The sequence below is a fragment of the Podarcis muralis genome, chromosome 8 (genome assembly GCF_964188315.1).
Source record: "Podarcis muralis chromosome 8, rPodMur119.hap1.1, whole genome shotgun sequence".
NCBI lineage: Eukaryota > Metazoa > Chordata > Lepidosauria > Squamata > Lacertidae > Podarcis > Podarcis muralis.
Window position 1 is genome coordinate 68,983,341 of NC_135662.1, and position 21,509 is coordinate 69,004,849.

At 42.3% G+C, this 21,509-nt stretch overlaps 1 long non-coding RNA gene across 1 annotated transcript; it reads right to left on the reverse strand.

Moving 5' to 3' along the window:
* Positions 1–10,437: 10,437 nt before the first annotated feature.
* On the reverse strand, positions 10,438–11,893 carry LOC144328804 (uncharacterized). The gene is made up of 2 exons (XR_013394094.1): positions 11,589–11,893; positions 10,438–11,207 (listed from the first exon to the last, which is right to left on the reverse strand). It is a non-coding gene; the product is annotated as an uncharacterized LOC144328804 (long non-coding RNA).
* Between the last annotated feature and the right edge of the window lie 9,616 nt (positions 11,894–21,509).

Consider the following 21,509-nt stretch of genomic DNA (forward strand, 5'->3'; position numbering starts at 1 on the left):
GCAAGGAGCCAAACGCAGCAAGGCAGGGAACGTGTTGCTGTGGCAAAGAACCAAAGGGAAATGCTGAACTTACCATATTTTTCGCTCTATAAGACGCACCAGACCACAAGACGCACCTAGTTTTTGAAGGAGGAAAGCAAGGAAAATATTCTGAATCTCAGAAGCCAGAACAGCAAGAGGGATCGCTGTGCAGTGAAAGCAGCAATCCCTCTTGCTATTCTGGCTTCTGTGATAGCTGTGCAGCCTGCATTCGCTCCATAAGACACGCACACATTTCGCCTTACTTTTTAGGAGGGAAAAAGTGAGTCTTATAAAGCAAAAAATACAGTATATCCCTTCCTGGCTCTTGCCATCAGGTGCAGTGAGTTACCAAGCGGCCTCACCTATGCGGCCGTGCCTTGCCTCTCCAGAACAAACTTAGGAAGGCCCCAGTCCTGCAAAGCCCTACTGGTCACAGGGCCTGGCTCCTGCATGCACTCCTGACATGGTCCTGCTTGCAGGCTTCCTACAGGCATCTGGTTGGACACTGTGAGAACAGGATGTTGGACAAGACGAACACTTGGCCTGATTCAGCTGGCTCTTCTTAGGTTCTTCAATGCTTCCCTCAAACATGCACTTTGAATCAAACTTGTGTTTTCCATGAGACTGGTCACATCCAATCTGAGTGGGTGCATTCAGCTACTCAATGAAAGTTTCTTTGTTATCGTCTTTTCAGGGTTGTGTCTTGTTCTTTCAGTGGCACTTGAAAAAGACTGCCTTGACTGAAAGCCTTTCCCCCAAGGGCTGATTATTTTTCACCAACAGAAGATGACTCGCATTGTCTGTTAACCTTAGTCTTTCATTACTGAAAATTATTTCCCCTAGTGTGACCATTGTAAACTGACAGAACCTTTCCATGCAACTTGAACTTGATTTCCAATGCATCTCATTTCTTCATTTTTTTAAAAAAATAATAAAAATCTGAATCTTCTCTTGTTAATCTTTGTTATGGGGAAAATAGATTAAATGCATTTAACTGTCCACTTCATTAACTTCTTGGTATAATTTATTAGACCAAGGAAATCATGCCAGTAGGAAATGTAATTGCTGAAATGGGTGCAACCTGTTGCCATCAACAGATTTTCTTCTAGAAGCAAGTTACAGTTGCAGAAGATAATTGTTGTGTTTTAATTAGAGTTTTTATTAGAAGTGCTTTTCACTTTAGAAACAATTAAGTTATCAAATGAGATCTTACAGATTTACTGATGAAATTTTTGATCTCAAGCATGCAGGAGGTTTTTTTCTTGAGCATGAGGCTGAACGCTACATTACTGAAATGGTAAGGGAGGCATTTCCACATGACTGGATCCCCCTCCCTCCCTCCTCTGGTAATATCTCTAAAGAGATAGTCTGCAGGGTGGGTTTGCTGAATGACGTGGCTTCTTCTCAGGCTACCATTGTCTTTTCCAGTGAAGCTGATTCAGGAAATAAATTTGCTCATCTGAACCAGGGTGATCTACCCTCTCCTTAATTTTTCTGGCTGCAAAAATTATTTTGGGAGGCCATTTTCATATAGCTGTCATGAACTGGTTGGACACAGAGGAATGGTAGGAGGAACCAGCTGGGGAGTCCCCAAGGGAAGAAGGCTCAGAGCCCGGGAAGTGGTGGTGGGACAACAATGAGTGGTCGCAGGGAATAGGAGGTGTTGTTGTTAGCTGAAGGGGTAAAAGGGCTTTGTGAGCTGGGAGAGTCTGTGACAGAAGTCCAGAATCAGAGGAAGATGCTGAAGCAGGGGAGGAGGGAAGACAAGAGGCAGAGGTGAATCAGGCTGGTGAAAAGTAATGGGTGTCTCCCCCCACCTCTGCTGTCCCCCCTTGTCTCCCAGAACCAGAAGAGGCATGAAAAGGGTGGAGATGTCAGCAGCGCACACGCACAGTCTCTGATTGCTCAGAACAAACCCTGAAGAGGACTGGTACTAAGACAGCTGTGGGGAGGCCTTCAGTCTCAGCAACTCCTTCATGGGGGCCAAACCTATCAGGGATGAGTTGCTGTGCTCATTAAGCCTGATGTTGCTCCAAGTCTGTGCAGATCATGTTTTTGCTAGTAAAGAGTTCCGTCCATTTTTCATGGTGTGCTTTACTGTTCGCTTGCTGTGACAATAGCTCTTTTGAAAGTAGTTGCTCAGGTCCCAAATTAGCTTCATGCAGAGATACAGGGGAAAGGGTATTTAACACCCATGCCCCTCTTTTATGCCCATCTCCCCCCACAGTGGGGCTAACAGTAGCTTAAAGGTAAAGGTAAAGGTACCCCTGCCCGTACAGGCCAGTCTTGACAGACTCTAGGGTTGTGCGCTCATCTCACTCTAGAGGCCGGGAGCCAGCGCTGTCCGCAGACACTTCCGGGTCACGTGGCCAGCATGACAAAGCTACTCTGGTAAGCCAGAGCCGCACACGGAAATGCCGTTTACCTTCCCGCTAGTAAGCGGTCTCTATTTATCTACTTGCACCCGGGGGTGCTTTCGAACTGCTAGGTTGGCAGGCGCTGGAACCGAGCAGCGGGAGCGCACCCCACAGCGGGGATTCGAACCACCGACCATGCGATCGGCAAGTCCTAGGCGCTGAGGTTTTACCCACAGTGCCACCCGCGTCCCAGTATGTGCAACAGTAGCTTGGGTATGTGCAATTTTGAGCAGCCAAATACCGTATTTTTTGCTCTATAAGACTCACTTTTTCTCTCCTAAAAACTAAGGGGAAATATGTGTGCGTTTTATGGAGTGAATGCAGGCTGCGCAGCTATCTCAGAAGCCAGAACAGCAAGAGGGATTGCTGCTTTCACTGCGCAGCGATCCCTCTTGCTGTTCTGGCTTCTGAGATTCAGAATATTTTTTTTCTTGTTTTCCTCCTCCAAAAACTAGGTGCGTCTTGTGGTCTGGTGCATCTTATAGAGCGAAAAATACGGTAATTAATTTTTAAAAAAATATATGTTAAGAGCTTGAACCACAACTCTTCTACAATGTGTGCAGTTTGGCCCTTCAAAATGTTTTAACTTGATAATTTTATACCACACTTTTTACTCCTAAGAAGGGTACCAAGATGGTTTCCAATTCCGATTGCAAATGACACAACTAATACAATGAAAACCCAGGTTAATTTCTATCATTCATTCATAGTTAACTTGTTACTAACTTACCGGTTTCAACTGAAGCTAAATCTAATTGCCTGGGAAAGGTCAACATTTGTTTGTACAAGAACTGGAAGTCAGTGGGAAGTGGTTGTGGTTCGAGGACCCGACCCCGGTGAAGTGAAATGAAGACACATGGACACGTGATATAGGGTTAATGGGCTAGAAAAGGCCACAACTTTATTGGTTACAGCAATTGAAAAGGTATTGGCTTAGGCATTGGATCGAAACAAGTGGGTTCTTCACCAGTAGGTGGAGCCTGTTGATGCTAATCCAACTATAGGCTCTCCCCTGATGTCACCGAGGGTCGTGCCATGGCCTCCCGCCAAGCAGGCATCGGACAGAATACACGACCGCCAGATTCCTTTAACGGAATACCCCTATATTGAAGGCATAGGCGATGGCCACACCTAGCTCTTCGACACACCACAACACATTATTCCAATGCCTAACCGCCACCCGAGCCAAAAGGCTCGCCGCCTTGCGGCGAGACGACGAAGAATGAGGCCGGGGAGAGGCTGGCGCCACAGAAAAAGGCTGCTGAACACGCCTCCTCTCAGGCACCTGGTTGGATGCCTGCCGAGGGGCGTGGGCGCCAGCCAGGTGAGTTGGAGGCAGGGGGCTAATGCCCCCTGCTAGGGGCGGTGCTCAGCTCCCGCCCACAACCACTCCCCTCTCTTGCAGGGAGGAGAGTCTTTGTGACAGGGTGTTATTTTTCTGTATGCAAAACCAGAACAACCTACTTTGGGTTCAACTCATTTGAAAAGCTGAGGCCTTTGAGAAACACAAGCAGGCAGGAGGACTTTGCACAGGCAGCAGCAAAAACCTGGGTGGTTTGTTGTTGTTTTTTTTTAAAAAAATGGAAATAAATGTGGGTTGTCTGTCACAATGAGGAACACTTGATAAGTATGCTTATCAATGCTCTGTAGATAGCTGCCTGGAACAGATACAATCAATAAAACTAATAGCAGTGTGTCTTAATAGTGAATTGTGGTGCTAGGATTCAAGGAGATTCCAGTAATCTGAGATGCAACATTTATCTCCACACTGACCTTTCTGCCTCTGTGTCTATGCATTCTTGCAGATCCCATCATCTCCAGCGATGGCATCGTGATTGTTTTTGACAGAGTTGTTGTCAAAGGCAATGAGACACTTGACAGATTTTCTTGCAGGTGGCATGTTATACCTGTACACAAGGCAGAGCTTCCTCTGCGCCACTCTTATAACATGTCAGCTCTTTTTAAAAAAGGGGGGAAACCCCACACAACCCCCCCAAAAAAACTGCTATGTTGTTTTTTAAATAATAAAAAGTTCCAAGTTATATAAAATGAATGCGGTAGACACATTTTTAGAAAACATCTGCCGGTAGGGATTGTTAGAGCGGGGATGTGGGAGGAAAAGATTTCTGTTTTATAAGCAGACAACGCTGGTGAACAAAACATGCAAAAAAAGGTTTGTTCCACTAAAAACACGGCCACAAAAAATGCAGTGTGTTCATACAGCATGGGTGGCGCTGTGGTCTAAACCACCAAGTCTCTTGGGCTTGCCGATTGGAAGGTTGGCAGTTCAAATCCATGTAATGGTGGTGAGCTCCCATTGCTCTGCCCCAGCTTCTGCCAACCTAGCAGTTCAAAAGCACACCAGTGCTAGTAGATAAATAGGTACTGCTGCAGCAGGAAGGTCAACAGCATGTCCATGCACTCTGGCATTCATCACAGAGTTCTGTTCCACCAGAAGCAGCTTAGTCATGCAGGCCACTTGACCCGGAAAGCTGTCTGTGGACAAACGCCAGCTCCCTCAGCCTGAAAAGCGAGATGAACGCCACAACCCCGTAGTCACCTTTGTCTGGACTTAACCATCCAGGGGTCATTTACCTTAGTTTTACCTTTACAAGTATGTCAGTGACATACAAGTTGCCAGAAGGGTACATGCTGCCTTAGGGTGACCACTGTACTCGATTAATTGTGAAAGCTTAGGCTTTAGGGAGAGAATAAAAACATTCTCTCCTTACAATTAAAGTATAAATGTAAAAACATTTGTATATTACCAAACTCTCAATATTGGAGGTCTTTTTGAGATATGAACTATGTGCTGGCTTACAGTTTAATTAAAGAAACCTATCTTTTTAAAAAACAAAGCAAAACACAGTTGTCAATTCTTTCACTGAATCTATATATCAACTCTCTTTACAAAGTTTAGATGCTGTAACACATTCATCTTAACTCACACAGCTGCACTGATTAACTTAGTACCCCCAATGAATCAACTAAAGTGTTAGTTGATTAATCTACCAGTTAAACTAAAAACCAATAGAAAAGAATGATAAAGCTGCCACTCAGTGAGCAGGAACTAGGTTGCATGTCACATGACCCCTGTTTTTTGAACCCAAGGGAGCTGGCAAAAGCAGTTTGGGTAATGGCAGAGTAAGAAATGTGACTGGACATGCCTTGTGGATCCTGATCATTGTCATTAAGCCACTGTCACTAGAAGCTGAGTAGTAATTATTGTCACTCTTAATCATGTGTGTCTGACAGACAGGTAATTTTAACTAACCTCTTGCAAATGAATTTTTGAAACATTAAATGGTGGTAATGTTCTCTTTGCACCAGGCACAATAAAGTCCTGATTAATTTATCACGAGTTCTAAAAATGACGAAACATGCATATGTTTCTTTTTGATGCCAAATGCATACATTACTAAGATTGGATGACAGCTGCCAAAAATACCCTATGGTCCAGCTCTACATTTCCTTGGTAACACGTAGAAGGTTGAATTATGTTCCTCTTCCTCCTCATCCTCAGTTTGCTGGTGATTCTGGCATGAGAAGTAAGATCGTTTGATTTGAATGAATCTATATGATCCAGTGATCATAAGCTACAGTGATGTGGAGCTGGGCCACAGGGAAGCATGCTTTGGGGGCCGTCATCACAGCAATACAAAAACTGGACCTGGGTGACAGCTGCTTTGGCTAAAATGCCACATTGCAACTTAGGAAGTCTAAAATAGTGTAACTGAATTTTAGTAGAGTGACCAGATGCAACAAATAAATGGCACTTGTACCTTGGATTGGAGTGGAGAAGACTCTCTGAAACTAATGACACTTAAGCTTTAGGGCCCCTAGAGAGGCCACAAAAACAACTTTAGTCCACATAGCTTAAAATTTTGGGGTCTAGTAGACCCAATTTGAGTCGCTTGACTCAATTTGACCATTTTTTGTTGCATATATTTCAACATTCCATATGTTGTATAGGTAGGCAATATGTTGTGGGACAACCCCACTGAAGGAGATAACAGTAGTTACTAAAACCTCATTGGTGGTTGCAAATGACAGTAGAAGCTTCAGGGCCCCCCAAATGTAGGTCCGCCACTGGCCTTGTGGTGATGTCAAAATGCTGCAGGTATTGCATGCCATAAGCTGAAACCCTCTGCTATAAAACAGATTAAAGCTACACTTTGTTACATCTAATATGCATTTGCATATTAAATTTACATACAATTTTCTTGCTTCTCTTTACTTGATGCACAACTTATTTATTTCGGTGTTTCTCTTATTGATGGTAAATTTGTGCTACTTGTGGGAAAAATGGCTTTATTTGCAATGGCGTTTCGTATACATGAATAAGGATCGTTTGCTGCATCGAATGACATTTGTGGACGGATGAAAAAAATGGTCTTTGGGGCCTCTAATTACCAGATATATCTTGCCTCCAAAGACAGAAATCTTCAAACGATGTTGTGCATTGGCCCTGTAGCGGCTGATGATATTATTGCCCAAAGAGATCAAATGCTTCATTGGGTGGAAAGGTTAATTGTTTTATTATGTGCTTTCACATGTTGTAATGCTTAATAATTGTGTTAGAACCGAAATCCCCCACTTGCTCTTTTAGCTCCTATTTTGCTTTGGAGGAAAAGGGTCTTCATATGTTTGCCTGATCCACTACAGAACCTCCTGATGGTTCATATGCACACACAACTATAGCAGCAGCAGTTCTGAAATGGGCTTGAGAGTGGAATATCATGTTGCCTAGAGCTTAGCTAGCAGTGTATACCTTTCTTCTGTAACAGACTAGTAGCCAAACTTTTCAAAGGGACTACCACACCACTTTTGGCGTTGTGCCTACAAGTGTGTAGGCAGAATACTTAGAGCCTGAGATTATGCATGCAAAAACACAACAACAACAACAACAACAACATAGACTTCCATGCAGCTTTTCATGCTTCCGACATCTATTTGCTGCAGCAAATGGTGACAAAGGTAAAAATCAAGGGAAGCAATCCATAAGCTGAGCTACCTGAGTAGTTCCACCAATGTTTAGTTGGTTCTAGACCTAGGTGAGTGGCATTGCTAGGGGAACGTGTGGGTCTCCTGGAGTAAATTCTCATCATTCCCTGACTATTGGCTGGCTAGGAGTGCTGGGAGTTGGAGTCTATAATCATCTGAAGGGCCATGGATTCCAACCAGTGTGGTGTAGTGGTTAAGAGCAGTAGACTAGTAATCTGGTGAACTGGGTTCGCGTCCCCGTTCCTCCACATGCAGCTGCTGGGTGACCTTGGGCTAGTCACACTTCTCTGAAGTCTCTCAGCCTCACTCACCTCACAGAGTGTTTGTTGTGGGGGAGGAAGGGAAAGGAGAATGTTAGCTGCTTTGAGACTCCTTTGGGTAGTGATAAAGCGGGATATCAAATCCAAACCCTTCTCTTCTTCTTCTTCTTCTTCTTCTTCTTCTTCTTCTTCTTCTTCTTCTTTATTAAGGGAATTATACATGCTGATGGGCCAGAATGGCTAGGAATTAACACCTCTGAAAGGTGAGAGTCATTTTCTGAGATTACTCATCTCCCTGCTTGCTGGAGGTATGGCGCAAGACCCGGTATATGTGTAAAACAACAGAGACTGCAGTTTTGGAATGCAATAAAGAAAGATTCTGAGAAAGAGACGGTAGCTGAAAGCATATTTCTTTTGAGATATTCTGTGGATTCTGTGGAATTGCTATCTGTAGGACGACTAAGCCATCTATTCTCAACTTGCACATTTGTCAACGTACTGAAATATTATGAACTGCTGCATGTTGCCCGTGGTTCTTCTTCAAATGGAACCAATCCCAGGTAAGTGCTGCTCCTGGAACTTCTCACCAGTTGGGGAAAAATGGATCTGAAGGATATATATTGGAGAACTAAGAAGCCACCTTGTTCAAGAGACCTGTTTCCACCACCTCCTATGCCCAGTAAAAATGCCATTATGATTTATTCTATGGATTCCAGCTCCCACCATTCTTTACACCTCCACACTTCCTTGATCCAAAGGAAAGGGAGACATAGAGTTACTGTTTTGGATGGCAGCCCCATGTCTGTTGAAATGTCCAGTTACAGCCTTAGATAGAGATTTGTGGAAGAAGGCACCCTCTTTACCAAAGTCAAAGGAAGTTCTGTAATATGGGCCTTCTGTGAATGGACAGCGGAAATCATGCCACTAAATATAGAGTCCATTTCATGAATGGAGCCACAATACATGCTTTCTTTCCTGTCTCAGCATATTTAGTACATAGCTTTGCCCGCCCGCCTCCCCTTCCCTTTAAGCTGGGGGATAAATCTGAAGAAAAGACACTCACTTAGGCATTCCACAAATCTTAACAGAGTTCCACAGACTCTGTAGACACCATGTTATAAGGCTGGAATTTTGAAAAGGTCACCCATTCTAAGAAAGAGAAAACATGTCACACAAAATCTCAGCTGGAAGCTGACTGAAGATTCACTATGAAAAATGAGATGAAGGTGCTGATTCCCCTCCCCCACCCTACCTTGTTTCAACTGTACCAAGAAAATGTAATTACCTGTAGACTGTTGAATGTTTGATTTCTCTTCTGTGTATAATAGGATTTCATTTCACATTGTTTTGCTTTCTTTTCCATTGCGATCATTTATGCCTTTACTGACGAGAACATGGGAAAGTGCCTAATGGTAGCATGAATTGCAGGAGGAAACCAGATATTCTCTACTGACTGTGTTCATCATACAGTACAATTCTATCCTGCTGAATAAGATTTTATGCTCTACCAGGCTGAGGAAGGTGACGGCAGCTAACATTATACAGCTATTCCTACCCGTTCTGAAATCTTTTTGAGACAGAAGGCCATTTCATTATCTCCTTTATCCCTAGAGTGGCCATAGGCATCTTTTAGAGAGGTCATAGAAAGTACTTAGGAGCCAGAGAGCATTGTTCTGCCACCATTTTCTTCTGTATCCCTTCATGAGAACCTTAGCTGAAATGGCTACATTATGTTGGGAAAGGTGAGCTATAGTATGGATCTAGAAAACTAGGATAGAAGGCACTTGAAAGTTTCCCGCTGAAACTTCATTTTTCAAAGAAAAATCTACCCACCTGCTTTTCCAAGGAGACTAACAAACAGCAACAGTAACAGAATGAAACAAGCATAATATCTAACACCCCCCCCCCCATGGAATGATAGAATCATAGACTTGGAAGGGACCTCAAGGGCTATCTAGTCCAACCCCCTGCAATGCAGGAATCTCTGCTTAAGCATCCATGACAGATGGCCATCCAACCTCTGCTTAAAAACCTCCCAAGCAAGGAGAAACCACCTCTCATGAGAGTCTGTTCCACTGCTGAACAGCTCTTACTGTCAGAAAGTTTTTCTGAATTGTTTAGTTGGAATCTCCTTCCTTGCAACTTGAGGCCATTGGTTTAAGTCCTACCCTCCAGAGCAGGAGAAAACAAGCATATTCCCTCTTGCATGTGACAGCCTTTAAGATATCTGAAGATGGCTATCATATCTCCTCTTTTCCAGGCTAAACATACCCAGCTCCTTCAAGCACTCCTCGTAAGACTAGTTTCCAGACCCTTGAACATCTTGGTTGCTCTCCAGCTTGTCAACATCCTTCTTAAGTCGTGGTGCCCAGAATTGGACACAGTATTCCAAGTGTGGTCTGACCAAGACAGAATAGAGTGGTACTATTACTTCCCTTGATCTGGACACTATACTCCTGTTGATGCAGCCTAGAACAGCCTTAGCTTTTTTTTGCTGCTGCAACATGCTGTCGACTCATGTTAAGCTTGTGGTCCACCAAGACCCCTAGTTCCTTTTTACATGTACTGCCAGTAAGCCAGGTGTCCCCCATCCTATAATTGCCAGTCTTCTACAAAAATGCCTGTTATGCATTAAAAGAAAATGATATGAAAATGATGTACATGCAGTATCTAATGCCAAATAAGATGGCCAAGACTCTGTCAAGTAAGTTTTGGAAATGTAAAGACACTGAAAATTCAAAATGATAAACTTTTTAAGGAACAGTGGAGACTCTTTTTGGGGCTATTTGAGAAAGCAGTATAGTCAAATGAAATTGTGCACAGGATTCAAAATATGAGCAGCGGAAGGGAAATGATTATAATTGCAATAGAGGAAGTACGTATTAGATAAAAGTATGTTATATAAAGCAGTAGGGAAAAGAGTGGGAATAAAAACATAATGGAGGTAAGAGTGGGAAGTCTAATCGTTAAGGGAAATAAGTTTCGAAGTTGAAGTTAATTTGTTAAAGTTTTTGAAAAACTGATGAGAAAAGTACATACACACATGCAAAAATGCCAAGAAAAGATTAAAAAACAAAAACAAGAGGCCCTAGGACACACATGCATTACTGTTAAGATAATCCAGTCAGTGTTTTTTTAGTGTTCTAGTTCTAGAGCAGTTCCAGTCTAGATTTTATACATACAGTGGTACCTCAGTTTACATACACTTCAGGTTACATACGCTTCAGGTTACAGACTCTGCTAACCCAGAAATGGTGCTTCAGGTTAAGAACAGTTTCAGGTTAAGAACAGACCTCCGGAATGAATTAAACACTTAACCCAAGGTACACTGTACTGTAATTAAAAAAAAAACCCTTCCCTGAATTTGTCCTTTGCATCCTTCTCATCCTTCATGAGTTTTGCTGGCAGATGCTCAGCCTATGTAAGATCTTCTGGATCAAGCCAATGGTCCATTGTAGCCCACCATCCTGTTTTCATACTGGCCAACCAGGAACCCATTGGAAGCCTGCAAGCAAGATCCAGACACAAGATTACTCTTCCCTCCTGTGGTTTTCAGAAAGTTTCCTGCTTCTGACTGTGGCAAAAACTAAATTTTTAGAGATCCTAGCTCAGTGCACCTTGCTACTGCCATACTTCAGAAGATTCCAGGAGTGGTTTTGTGGACAAAAATCAGACTCGTTAGTCATTTGCCAGCATGATCTATGCTGATTCACACAGGTGATCCCAGTAATCTGCTATAACAGCATAGATGCAACTGCATAAATGATTACAGACAGTCCTCAATTGCGCAGATTTAGTATCTCAAAATCAGTGCTCCGAAGATAGTCTGGAAACAACAGCTCTAAAGGAAAAAGAAATGGATGCAAAATTATTAGACTTTTTATACCTGAAGCAATTTGATATCCACTTGCTGTTGGCTATTTTCAGGACACCAGGAGAATCTTGGCAAAGAAATTCTGCAGCATTTTGTGATGATGTGCTGTATGTCATTCTCAAGAAATATCCTCCCCTCAGACGGAAATAAAACATTTGATTTTTCAAGGTTCCACATGCATGGTGTATTATAAAATGGACAGCACTTGAGATCAACCTAATGAAAAAAGAACTCTTTCCTCCATACTAATAAACTTCAGCTCCTGACTGTTTTCAAGCATTGAACTGCTGAGGTCCACATAAATTCAGGTTATCCATACAGCCATGCGGAAAATCTTCGAGATGAGTTCTTTATTAATAGCAAGACTGAGTGAGTCCGTCAGCCAGCTTAATGATCTGGCCCATAATTTGAATCCATTGGAAGATGCCTGTAAGTACCTCAGGGAGCCGAGATCAAGCGTGACCTTGACTTATGGCTGCTAGAATTAAATCCACCCTTAATATATAGATTGATACAAACTTTGTTGCTCTGCAAAAGAGCTCAACGCAGCAAACAGCACAATGGTCACAATTATGTTCCTTCTTTCTCTTGAAGACTGGCATATGGTCGTTTCCTTTTGGTTTTGTGGAACTTAACAGCTTGAAACGATGGGTGTGTTTGATTCACAAGCAGTGTTTTGTCTATGGGCACGAATATTTATTTCCTTTTCTTCTTTAAGGTGGATTACCAGGTTAGTAGTGTTAAGCAATATAGCTTTATTTTCTCTGGAGAAAGAGAAGACCTTGACTGCCACTGTATCCTTCCGTGATTCTCAATTGTAGTTTAGCCTGTTGAGGAGGAAGGGAAGATTGCTTATTTAGATGAGTTTTCTGTAGTGTGAATGTGTAGGTAAACCTATCCATTTTGATTTCTCTCAGTTTCTCAATTTTCAATCTTAAATTCATTTGTAATAATTAATAATAATATTTTTTTATTTGTATCCCGCCCTCCCCGGCTGAGGCCGGGCTCAGAGCGGCTAACATCATAAAAACAACACAAAGCATAACTTTAAAATAAGCAACCTACATCACAAAAGTAACATACAACAATCATTAGGATAGTATATAATAATAATAATAATAATAATAATAATAATAATAATAATAATAATATCAACATATAAAAATTAAACAGAAACTCACTCAACAGTTACAATAAGTAATTTCTAAACTATAATCAATAAAACAATGCCAAGCCACAGTACATAAAATAATACAAATAATACAAATTGAGGAGCAGGGACTAGGGGGTGCAGCAAGGCAGGTGGAAGAAGGCCTTGCCTGATGATGTCTCTACCCTCATTTTCATGTTCATTTTTTTAAACACCCTGATGAAAATTCACCAACATTTAAGAATATTCATATTCATAGAATTGTAGGATTGTTGGAAGGGATGATGAGGTTCTCTATAGAATCATAGAGTTGGAATAGACCACAAGGGCCATCGAGTCCAACCCCCTGCCAAGCAGGAAACACCATCAGAGCGCTCCTGACATATGGTTGTCAAGCCTCTGCTTACAGACCTCCAAAGAAGGAGACTCCACTACACTCCTTGCCAGCAAATTCCACTGGGTTCATCTAGTCCAACCCCTTGCAATGCAGGAATCTTTTGGCCAATGTGGAACTCAACCCCACGACCCTGAGATTAAGAGTCTCATGCTCTACCAACTGAGCTATAAAGAGGGGGGTGATTGGTAAGAAATCTTTTGCCCAGTATACAAATTTTGCCAAGCAATTCCCCCTAATACAATACATTTTGTATGTTATTTTCACCAATATGTGCATTTTAATCCACATTTCCCACAAATATACCTTTTTGTATACATCACTGCATTGAAAAAATCAGAAAAGTGCCATTTTTCAAAGGATGGCTGTATTTTAGTCTACATACTGTGCTGGAAACTGCAGATTTGGTAAGTTCACCTCTAAATACAAACCTAATTGAATCCTTGTCCCCTTTCCTATGTATAGATGAGTGATCCTGGTGATTGTAACATCATCATCATGACAAGGTCTCTATGGATGAAACAGTCTGCCTTAGAAGTTACTTTTATGTTGTTTTTGACCTTATTTTTCAGTTGGGTAGGGGTTTCTTTGTACTGTTTTTAAAGCAGTTTTGACAAAACGCCTGTAAACCACCTTGAGCAACACACAAAAGTTGATTCATAATTAATAAATAATGCTTCTCTAAAGCATATGTTTTTTCATTGTCCTATATTGAAATATTTTTGGGAGAAGGTAACTGAAATTATCAACAGAACTGTGTGGAACAACCTTACATTTACAGAGCAAAATATCCTCTTGAATTATATACCCAGCACATGGAACCATACAAAAGGACAACATGAGTGGACTCTCCATGCCCTTACCACAGCAAATAGACTGATACTGATGAATTGGAAAAATAAAAATGTGGCTCCCCTCTACAAGTGGATTGAAGACTTAAACAAACTTGCAACATATGAACAACTTGCATATGAACGCAGACTTGCCATGAACAAATGCAATGATATTTGGAATTCATTTTTACAAATACTGTAATAGGTTAAGATTTGGTGCAGTACAATAACAACCTTGTAAAATATACAGTTTTGGGTTTTCCCCCTCCCCCCTTTATTTCCCCTTCTACACGGGTTCTGTGTCTCTTTTTCTTTCTCTCTTTTATTTACGTCTCACCGTGTTTGGCGCACATATAATTATGTACTTTTTGAACTTTCAATAATTTAGAAAAAATAAAATAAAATAAATAATAGCAGTATTTTTTGGTTATCAATGTAGAATTTGCATTGTATTTCCTATACTGATTCTTTGTTGGGATTCATATACCACTTAGAGTTATCTGTTGAATTATGAAGTTGTATCTAAAGAAAATATAAAGAAAACAAATGCAAGGGAAGTAAGCAATAGCTGTCTAGCAACCTGGGTCAAATCTGGAACTCCAGTTGCCAAACTCAGGTGGAAAGAGGCCTTTGGAGAACCAGGGTGGTGCTGTGGTTAGAGTGGCAATCTCAGTTTCAAATTCCCACCCAGATATGAAATTCACTGATCAGCCTTAGGGCAGTCCCTATTTATCAGCCTAACCCAGGGGTCTGCAACCCGCGGCTCCAGAGCCACATGTGGCTCTTTTACACCTTTGCCGCGGCTCCAGGACGGATACTAGCGAGGGGAGGAGGCGCATTGTGCACCCCGACACTCCCCACTGTGGCGGGCGCTGTACTGGCTGTGACGTCGCATGGGGGCGGTGTGTGCGTTAGTCACACACCGTCCCGACGTCACCTTCCCGCCCGCCCGCCCGCTACATTGTAAGGGGCATGTACGCTGGTCACTGCATTGAAAGGGGGCATGTACGCTGGTCACTGTTTTGAAGGGGAGTGAAGAACACACACATAAAAAAAGGTAACTTGTTAATTTAACGTTTATTTCTATGAGGAGGTGTAATTTTGAGGGGTCAAACAAAGAAATAATAAAAAGTGACCAAAAAAGATATTTTTATAATGACGAGTTTTGCGGCTCCCAGTTTTTTCCCCTTCGGAAACGGGTCCAAGTGGCTCTTTTTGTCTTAAAGGTTGCAGACCCCTGGCCTAACCTATGTCACAGGGCTATTGTGAGGATAAAAATGGGTGAAGGGATCATTTATTCCACCATGCGCTCTTGGGATAAAAGGTGAGCTACAAATACAATAGCTATGGAAGAGAAGCACAATGGGACTTGGCAGCACTTATTTTTGTGGTCTGGCTACCCCTGTCTTCTTTATTTGTCAGTGTTTCCACAGCACAACTAGCTGCTGATCTGGGTCCTCTATATTTCCCCCTTTATCTGTTAAGTACTCAGGGCTCCTTCCAGAGGAGTGACAAAATTGACCAAACCTTTCAGTTGACCAAACTCTCCAGCTGATGATCCTTCAGCATTCTGTGAATCAAAGAAGCATTATCATTCAAATTTCCTTTGGTATGACATCTTCTTCACTGTTCCTCTGAGGCGGCTAACTTGCGAGGAGGCAAGGATGTGAAAACTGTAATCACAGTAAAGTTCAATGCCTGGATAAACACCCCCCACCCCACCATACTGAGTTGTTTATTTGCCATCGCGCCCATTGCTAGAGGAGCCCTTTGAGCTAAAAGGGATGTTTTGTTCTTTTCTAAAAGTGGCACATCACAGCAGGTTACAGGCTGGATCGCATCAAAAAGGCAACATAAAATAATGAGTCACAATTAAAGAGACGTTAGTGAGGAAGGGGCGAGTCTGCCTTTTTGATGGGCAGCTTTAGAAGGCAATTTGGAGAACGGCGTATATTGTAAGAATAGGTCATTTCAATTAGCTGCGATTCCTGTCAATCTGAAAATATTTCATAACCCCTCTGTTTCAGAAACCATTAGCTGGCTCCACACTGTGCACACTGATTTCATTTTATTGGAGTGTTTCACTTTCCTTTTTTATATATAGCTGCCTCATATTGGGAGTTATATGAGTTGGGGGTGCGGTTGTACGGTGCAGATTGATTTAAAATCATTTACCCATTTCTTAACTTTTAGTAGCTCTTCAATCTTCCAGATTGAAATTCCTAATCCTCCTGGAGATTGTAAGGCCATTTTCTTTTCTTTTAGTATCTCTTCTCAAAAATCAAGGTCAGGAACTAAGGTGTATATTGGATTCAATTCTTTTTTAAAAAGCAAAAAACAAAACAAAAATCCAAACCAAACCTCAAAGACACTGGATTGGTTCAGATGCTCAATTCCTGGTTAGGGAATGAGTGATGATTCTGCACCTCCCCTCTTCTCTTCCTCTGGGGTTACATCCTGGTTTAATTAAACCACAGTTGTTCCATGCAAAATGGGGGGACTGTGGTTTCATGTCATTTAATAACCAATCTTAAACCACAGTGTGAAGTTGGTTTAATATCCTTGTTAGTAAAGTGACATTAAGCCACAGTTCCTCATTTGGGGCATAATAACAGTGGCTTAATCAAATCAGGATACAAGCACCAAGAAGAAGAGACATGAGGTGATGGAGAGTTCAGTCATATCATTCATTCAAAGCTGCTAAACTATGGTTTGGCAAAAGAACATTTCAGCATCCTAAGCTGATTGCAAGGTTTTGGAAATACAGTCCAGTGGCGTAGCGTGGGTTGTCAGCACCCGGGGCACGGCAAGTAATTTGCGCCCCCTAACCAATGGATTTGCCCTAACCCCAGATGTTGCGCCCGGTGCGGCCGGCCCCCCCTGCACCCCCCACGCTACGCCACTGATATAGTCAAACCTCGGTTGTCAAACGTAATCCATTCTGGAAGCCCGTTCAGCTTCCGAAATGTTTGACAACCGAGGCACATCTTCCGATTGGCTGCAGGAGCTTCCTGCACTGAAGCAGAAGCTGCGTCAGACATTTGGCTTCCCAAAAACATTTGAAAACCGGAACACTTACTTCCATGTTTTCAGCGTTCAGGAGATGAATCGTTCCAAATCTGAGGCATTTGAAAACCAAGGGTTGACTGTACAGTGGTTACAGATGCTTCAGGTTACAGACCCCGTTAACCCAGAAATAGTACCTCGGGTTAAGAACTTTGCTTCAGGATGAGAACAGAAATTGTGTGGCGGCAGCGGGAGGCCCCATTGGCTAAAGTGGTACCTCAGGTTAAGAACAGTTTCAGGTTAAGAACAGACCTCCGGAACAAATTAAGTTCTTAACCCGAGGTACCACTGTACTGATAAGCCAAGAATTTCCCCCTTGCCCCCTGGGCTAACAACTGAAGGACCAACCCCCCCCCCTCTGTGTGTGTGTGTTCAGATTTGGCCCTGGGGCCTCCAGGTGCAGATTCCTATTATAGTATATGGTACAGTGGTACCTCGCAAGACGAATACCTCGCAAGACGAAAAAATCGCAAGACGAAAGGGTTTTTGGTTTTTTCAGTTGCTTCGCATGACGTATTTCTCTATGGGCTTGCTTCGCAAGATGAAAACGTCTTCCAAGTTTGTTTCCTTTTTCTTAAAACCGTTAATACAGTTGCGACTTGACTTCGAGGAGCAACTCATAACAAGCGGTGTGGTAGCCTTTTTTGAGGTTTTTGAAGACTTTGGTGATTTTTGAAGCTTTTCCAAAACTTTTCCGAAACCGTGCATCGCAAGACGAAAAAATCGCAAGATGAAAAAACTCGCGGAACGAATTAATTTTGTCTTGCGATGCACCACTGTATAGTCCTTTGAAGCATGCAGCAACTTGCTGGAATCTGCAGCTGAGGTCTAAAGTTGGTGACGGGGGGGGGGGGGGATACTTTTGAAATTAACTGGAACCCCTGTGTACATATATAAAATGCCCTCATCATAGATTGGTGAACTCATGTCATTTAGTAATTCACGAAATCAACCCAGCGGGTTTAGGTTGGGAGCTACTTGGAAGCATGGGGGCAAATTGCAACTCTGTGAGCAGGTATCGGGCAGAGACCAATTTGGTACCAGACATAGCTCTACTAGTGACTGAACTGAACTGCTCTTAGGAATGAGAAAGTAATCATGTGCTGCTGAAGGCTGATATCTATTAGATAAGTTGATGTGATAGCATGGAATATTTGCCAGCATTTCCGGAAGTCGGGGAATTGCCCTAATGTTTACATTCCAGGTTCTGTGACAGAAGTAGTAGACAGTTTGGCTGGGATTAAAACCTCACAAAACCCTAGGAAAGTAACATGAATAACATTGTGCAACATTGTATTTATGATATTATTGTACATATTTTAGCACTGCTTTATATACATTTTTTCTTTCTTTCTCCCCATTCTGTCCATGTCTTAAAATTTGCTAGGGTGGATAGAAATGGTTGCGAAATAGGGAAAGTTCCACTGATCCACAATTCATCAAACAATATTCCATCTCACCTCTGAAATAAAAAAATTAAGGTCTTATATATATATATATAAAAGATAAATGTTCATAACTGCATATATAAACCACATGTCTGAAACCCCACAGAAAAGTCCTGAAACCATTTTGTCCCTCCCAAATTGACCTCAAATATTTCTCTGCAAGGTCGAAGGAAAATGGAAGAGCCTCCCCATTGTCTTTTCGTTCACAAATCCTGTCGTAAGGGTATGTCTGTGTATTAACAGGGTGAGCCTGTGACCTGGCTCAGGAACTAAGTATTTATCATTACAAAAGACTGGCCAGGCTCCCCAAGTAATCCAGTCAAGTGACCATTAACAGGTAACCTGCTAGACAGGAGATAAACAACGCACTCAGATTTCTGTTATAGACCGTCCTTTCTGTGATGTAGATATGATGTATCTAGGGGGTGGTCTTGAGCTACACCACTTCTGTGATGTATGTATGATGTTTCTGGGGGTGGTCTTGGACTCCAGGGTGGGCAATTTTAAATGTCTATATAAGGGCAGGCACACCTTTGTTCAGGGTCCTCCTCCTTTCCTGCGTGTGAGGGGAGCACCCTGTTGCAACAGTTCCATAAAGATCAGGCTTACTAGCTGCTTTGATTCTCAGTATTCACTGGTTGGCCTCTGTTATTTTCTCCGACTGATGGGGAACCTACAAAGGACTCTATAAAGGCTCTTGCGTTCCCCATAAGGGAATAAGGGCAGATTTTTGTTTATTACACCTCTCAGCCATGATTTCCAAGGCATCTTTAAGCATTTACTCATTTATCCCCCCCCCCCCCGGGTGGGACAACGTTGCTTACACATTAAATGTGCAGACAGAGCTGTCTGCATTTAAGGAGGAGACATTGTCCCAAGAATATGCAACCTGTCTGTGTGAACATTTGGGCATGTATACAGAGGATCCAGCTGTTTGAAAGTGATAGCGTGAAACAGGCCTATTTTTAAAAAGGAGGAAATTGTAGTTAATGGCATATCTGCTGAAAGCAGGTAATTTTAATTATCTCCGATAGTTAGAAGTCATGAATAATTTATTACCTGGAGAACTGTAGTTCCCATCTCCCCTCCTCCTTCTCTCCAGTCTTTTTTATCCTGATGAGAGCTGATAATTCAGATCATAGTCCCGAAGGCTCCTCGATGGGAACGGTTCACTCCAGAGCTAATGGTGGAGACTACAGGTTTACTCCTGGATCTTCCTTTTGGACATGAAGGCTGGCAACATTAACCTAGCCGTGCAGAAATCCCTTGCAGATGACAATCAGTCAGGTCGTATATCCACAGAAGTGACCAGAGAAGGAATGACCTCCAGAAACAAGAAATGCCGTGGTACACCTGTCGCAGCACAACTGGATGCCTTCAACTGTCCCCAGCTGCAACAAAGCATGTCTGTCTCGCCCAAAGTAGGTGCTGTAACCCTCCAATGGTTTGATTTCACTCACAAAGGCTCTTCCGTTGTCTCCCAAGACAGATGGATGCCAACCAACTTCCTTTCAGAATGCATGTGTGATGCCCACCACTCTGGCTTCTTTCACTATTTTCCTGCCTTCCGCTGCCTCGCACAGTTTGGTCAAACTCATGTTGGTAGCTTCTCCAGCACCATAATTTAAAAGCATCAATTCTTCGGCGATCAGCCTTCTTTTTGGTCCAGATCTCACTTCCATACATCACGACTGGGATAACCATAGCTTTAACTATACAGACCTTTGTTGGCAAGGTGATGTCTCTGCTTTTTAAGATGCTGTGTGGGTTTGTCATTGCTTTTCTCCCAAGAAGCAGGTGTATTTTAATTTTGTGACTGCTGTCATCATCTGCAGTAATTATAATTATAATTATAATATAATATAATATAATATAATATAATATAATATATAATATAATGAATTAAGAGGCAAAGAGGAGTATCTTCATCCACTTTCTCCATTGTATGTGTGGATATATATGGAATATTTATATATATGGATGCACTTTGCCTCATAGGTTTAGAATTTGGTGCCATCCAGTGAAACTGGTGGGCAGGAAATTCTGAACCAATTCACATGATGCATAATTGATTTGCGGTATTCGCCTGAAGATGCAGTCATAGCCACTAGCTTAGATGGTTTTAGAAGAAGGATCAGACAAATTTGTGAAGGATACTAGCCATGATGGCGATGGGCTGAGATTGGTATAAAGCAACTCCTATGTTCCAAAGTAATCGGAGTGGAAGCAAGGAAGAATTGAGCCTCTTTGGCAGACAGAGATGTTCATCTAGATCAAAACTGATCCCCTGCTAGGAGCCTAATAATATGGGATATGACTTGGTTGGTACAGTAGATAAGTCAGTTTATGAGGAGAGTTGCAAGATGCAGTACTCCTTCCACTGTCTCTGCTGTTCATTCTGAGAGATGCACTAGAATAACACATATCACAGTCACGTTGAACCAGATTGCATGTTTTCATTGTTAAGGTTGAAATTTCCACACACCCCCAGCCCCAATTTTGTACTGGGATTTTCGAAACGGAAAAGAAAGAAAACCTTTTTTGCACGCCTTACTTCTGAAATTTGCATTAAAATGAATGAGCCTAGTGCTGAGAGCAGAAATACGCATCTCTCTATCTGGCACATTCCCATAATTATATACACACATGCAGGTACACAGGCAATCATGGGACAATGATGGGTTAGATGAATGTCAAAAGTTGCTAATATTCTTGGCACTACATGACAATGATAATGATTCCCCCCTGCTTTTTCTTCTTAACGCTTCCCTGGCCCTGCTCTGGCTAGCAAATTATTTTAAAATGAGCTGTGGAGCTAAATCTCCTGAGGCAGTGAAACGGCAGGTGGCCTGTTTAGTCAGTGCGGTGGCACCTTATGAATAACTCAATTGATCTCCATATGCTTCCACTCACTCTTGCTCAGAGCAACGCTACCTCAAGTACTTCAGCATCCCAACGTTTTGAGCTCAGAGACTCTCGACACACAAACAAATGAAACAGAGGGAAGAAAAGATGTAGACATGGCTTTGTCAGCCTGGCTGG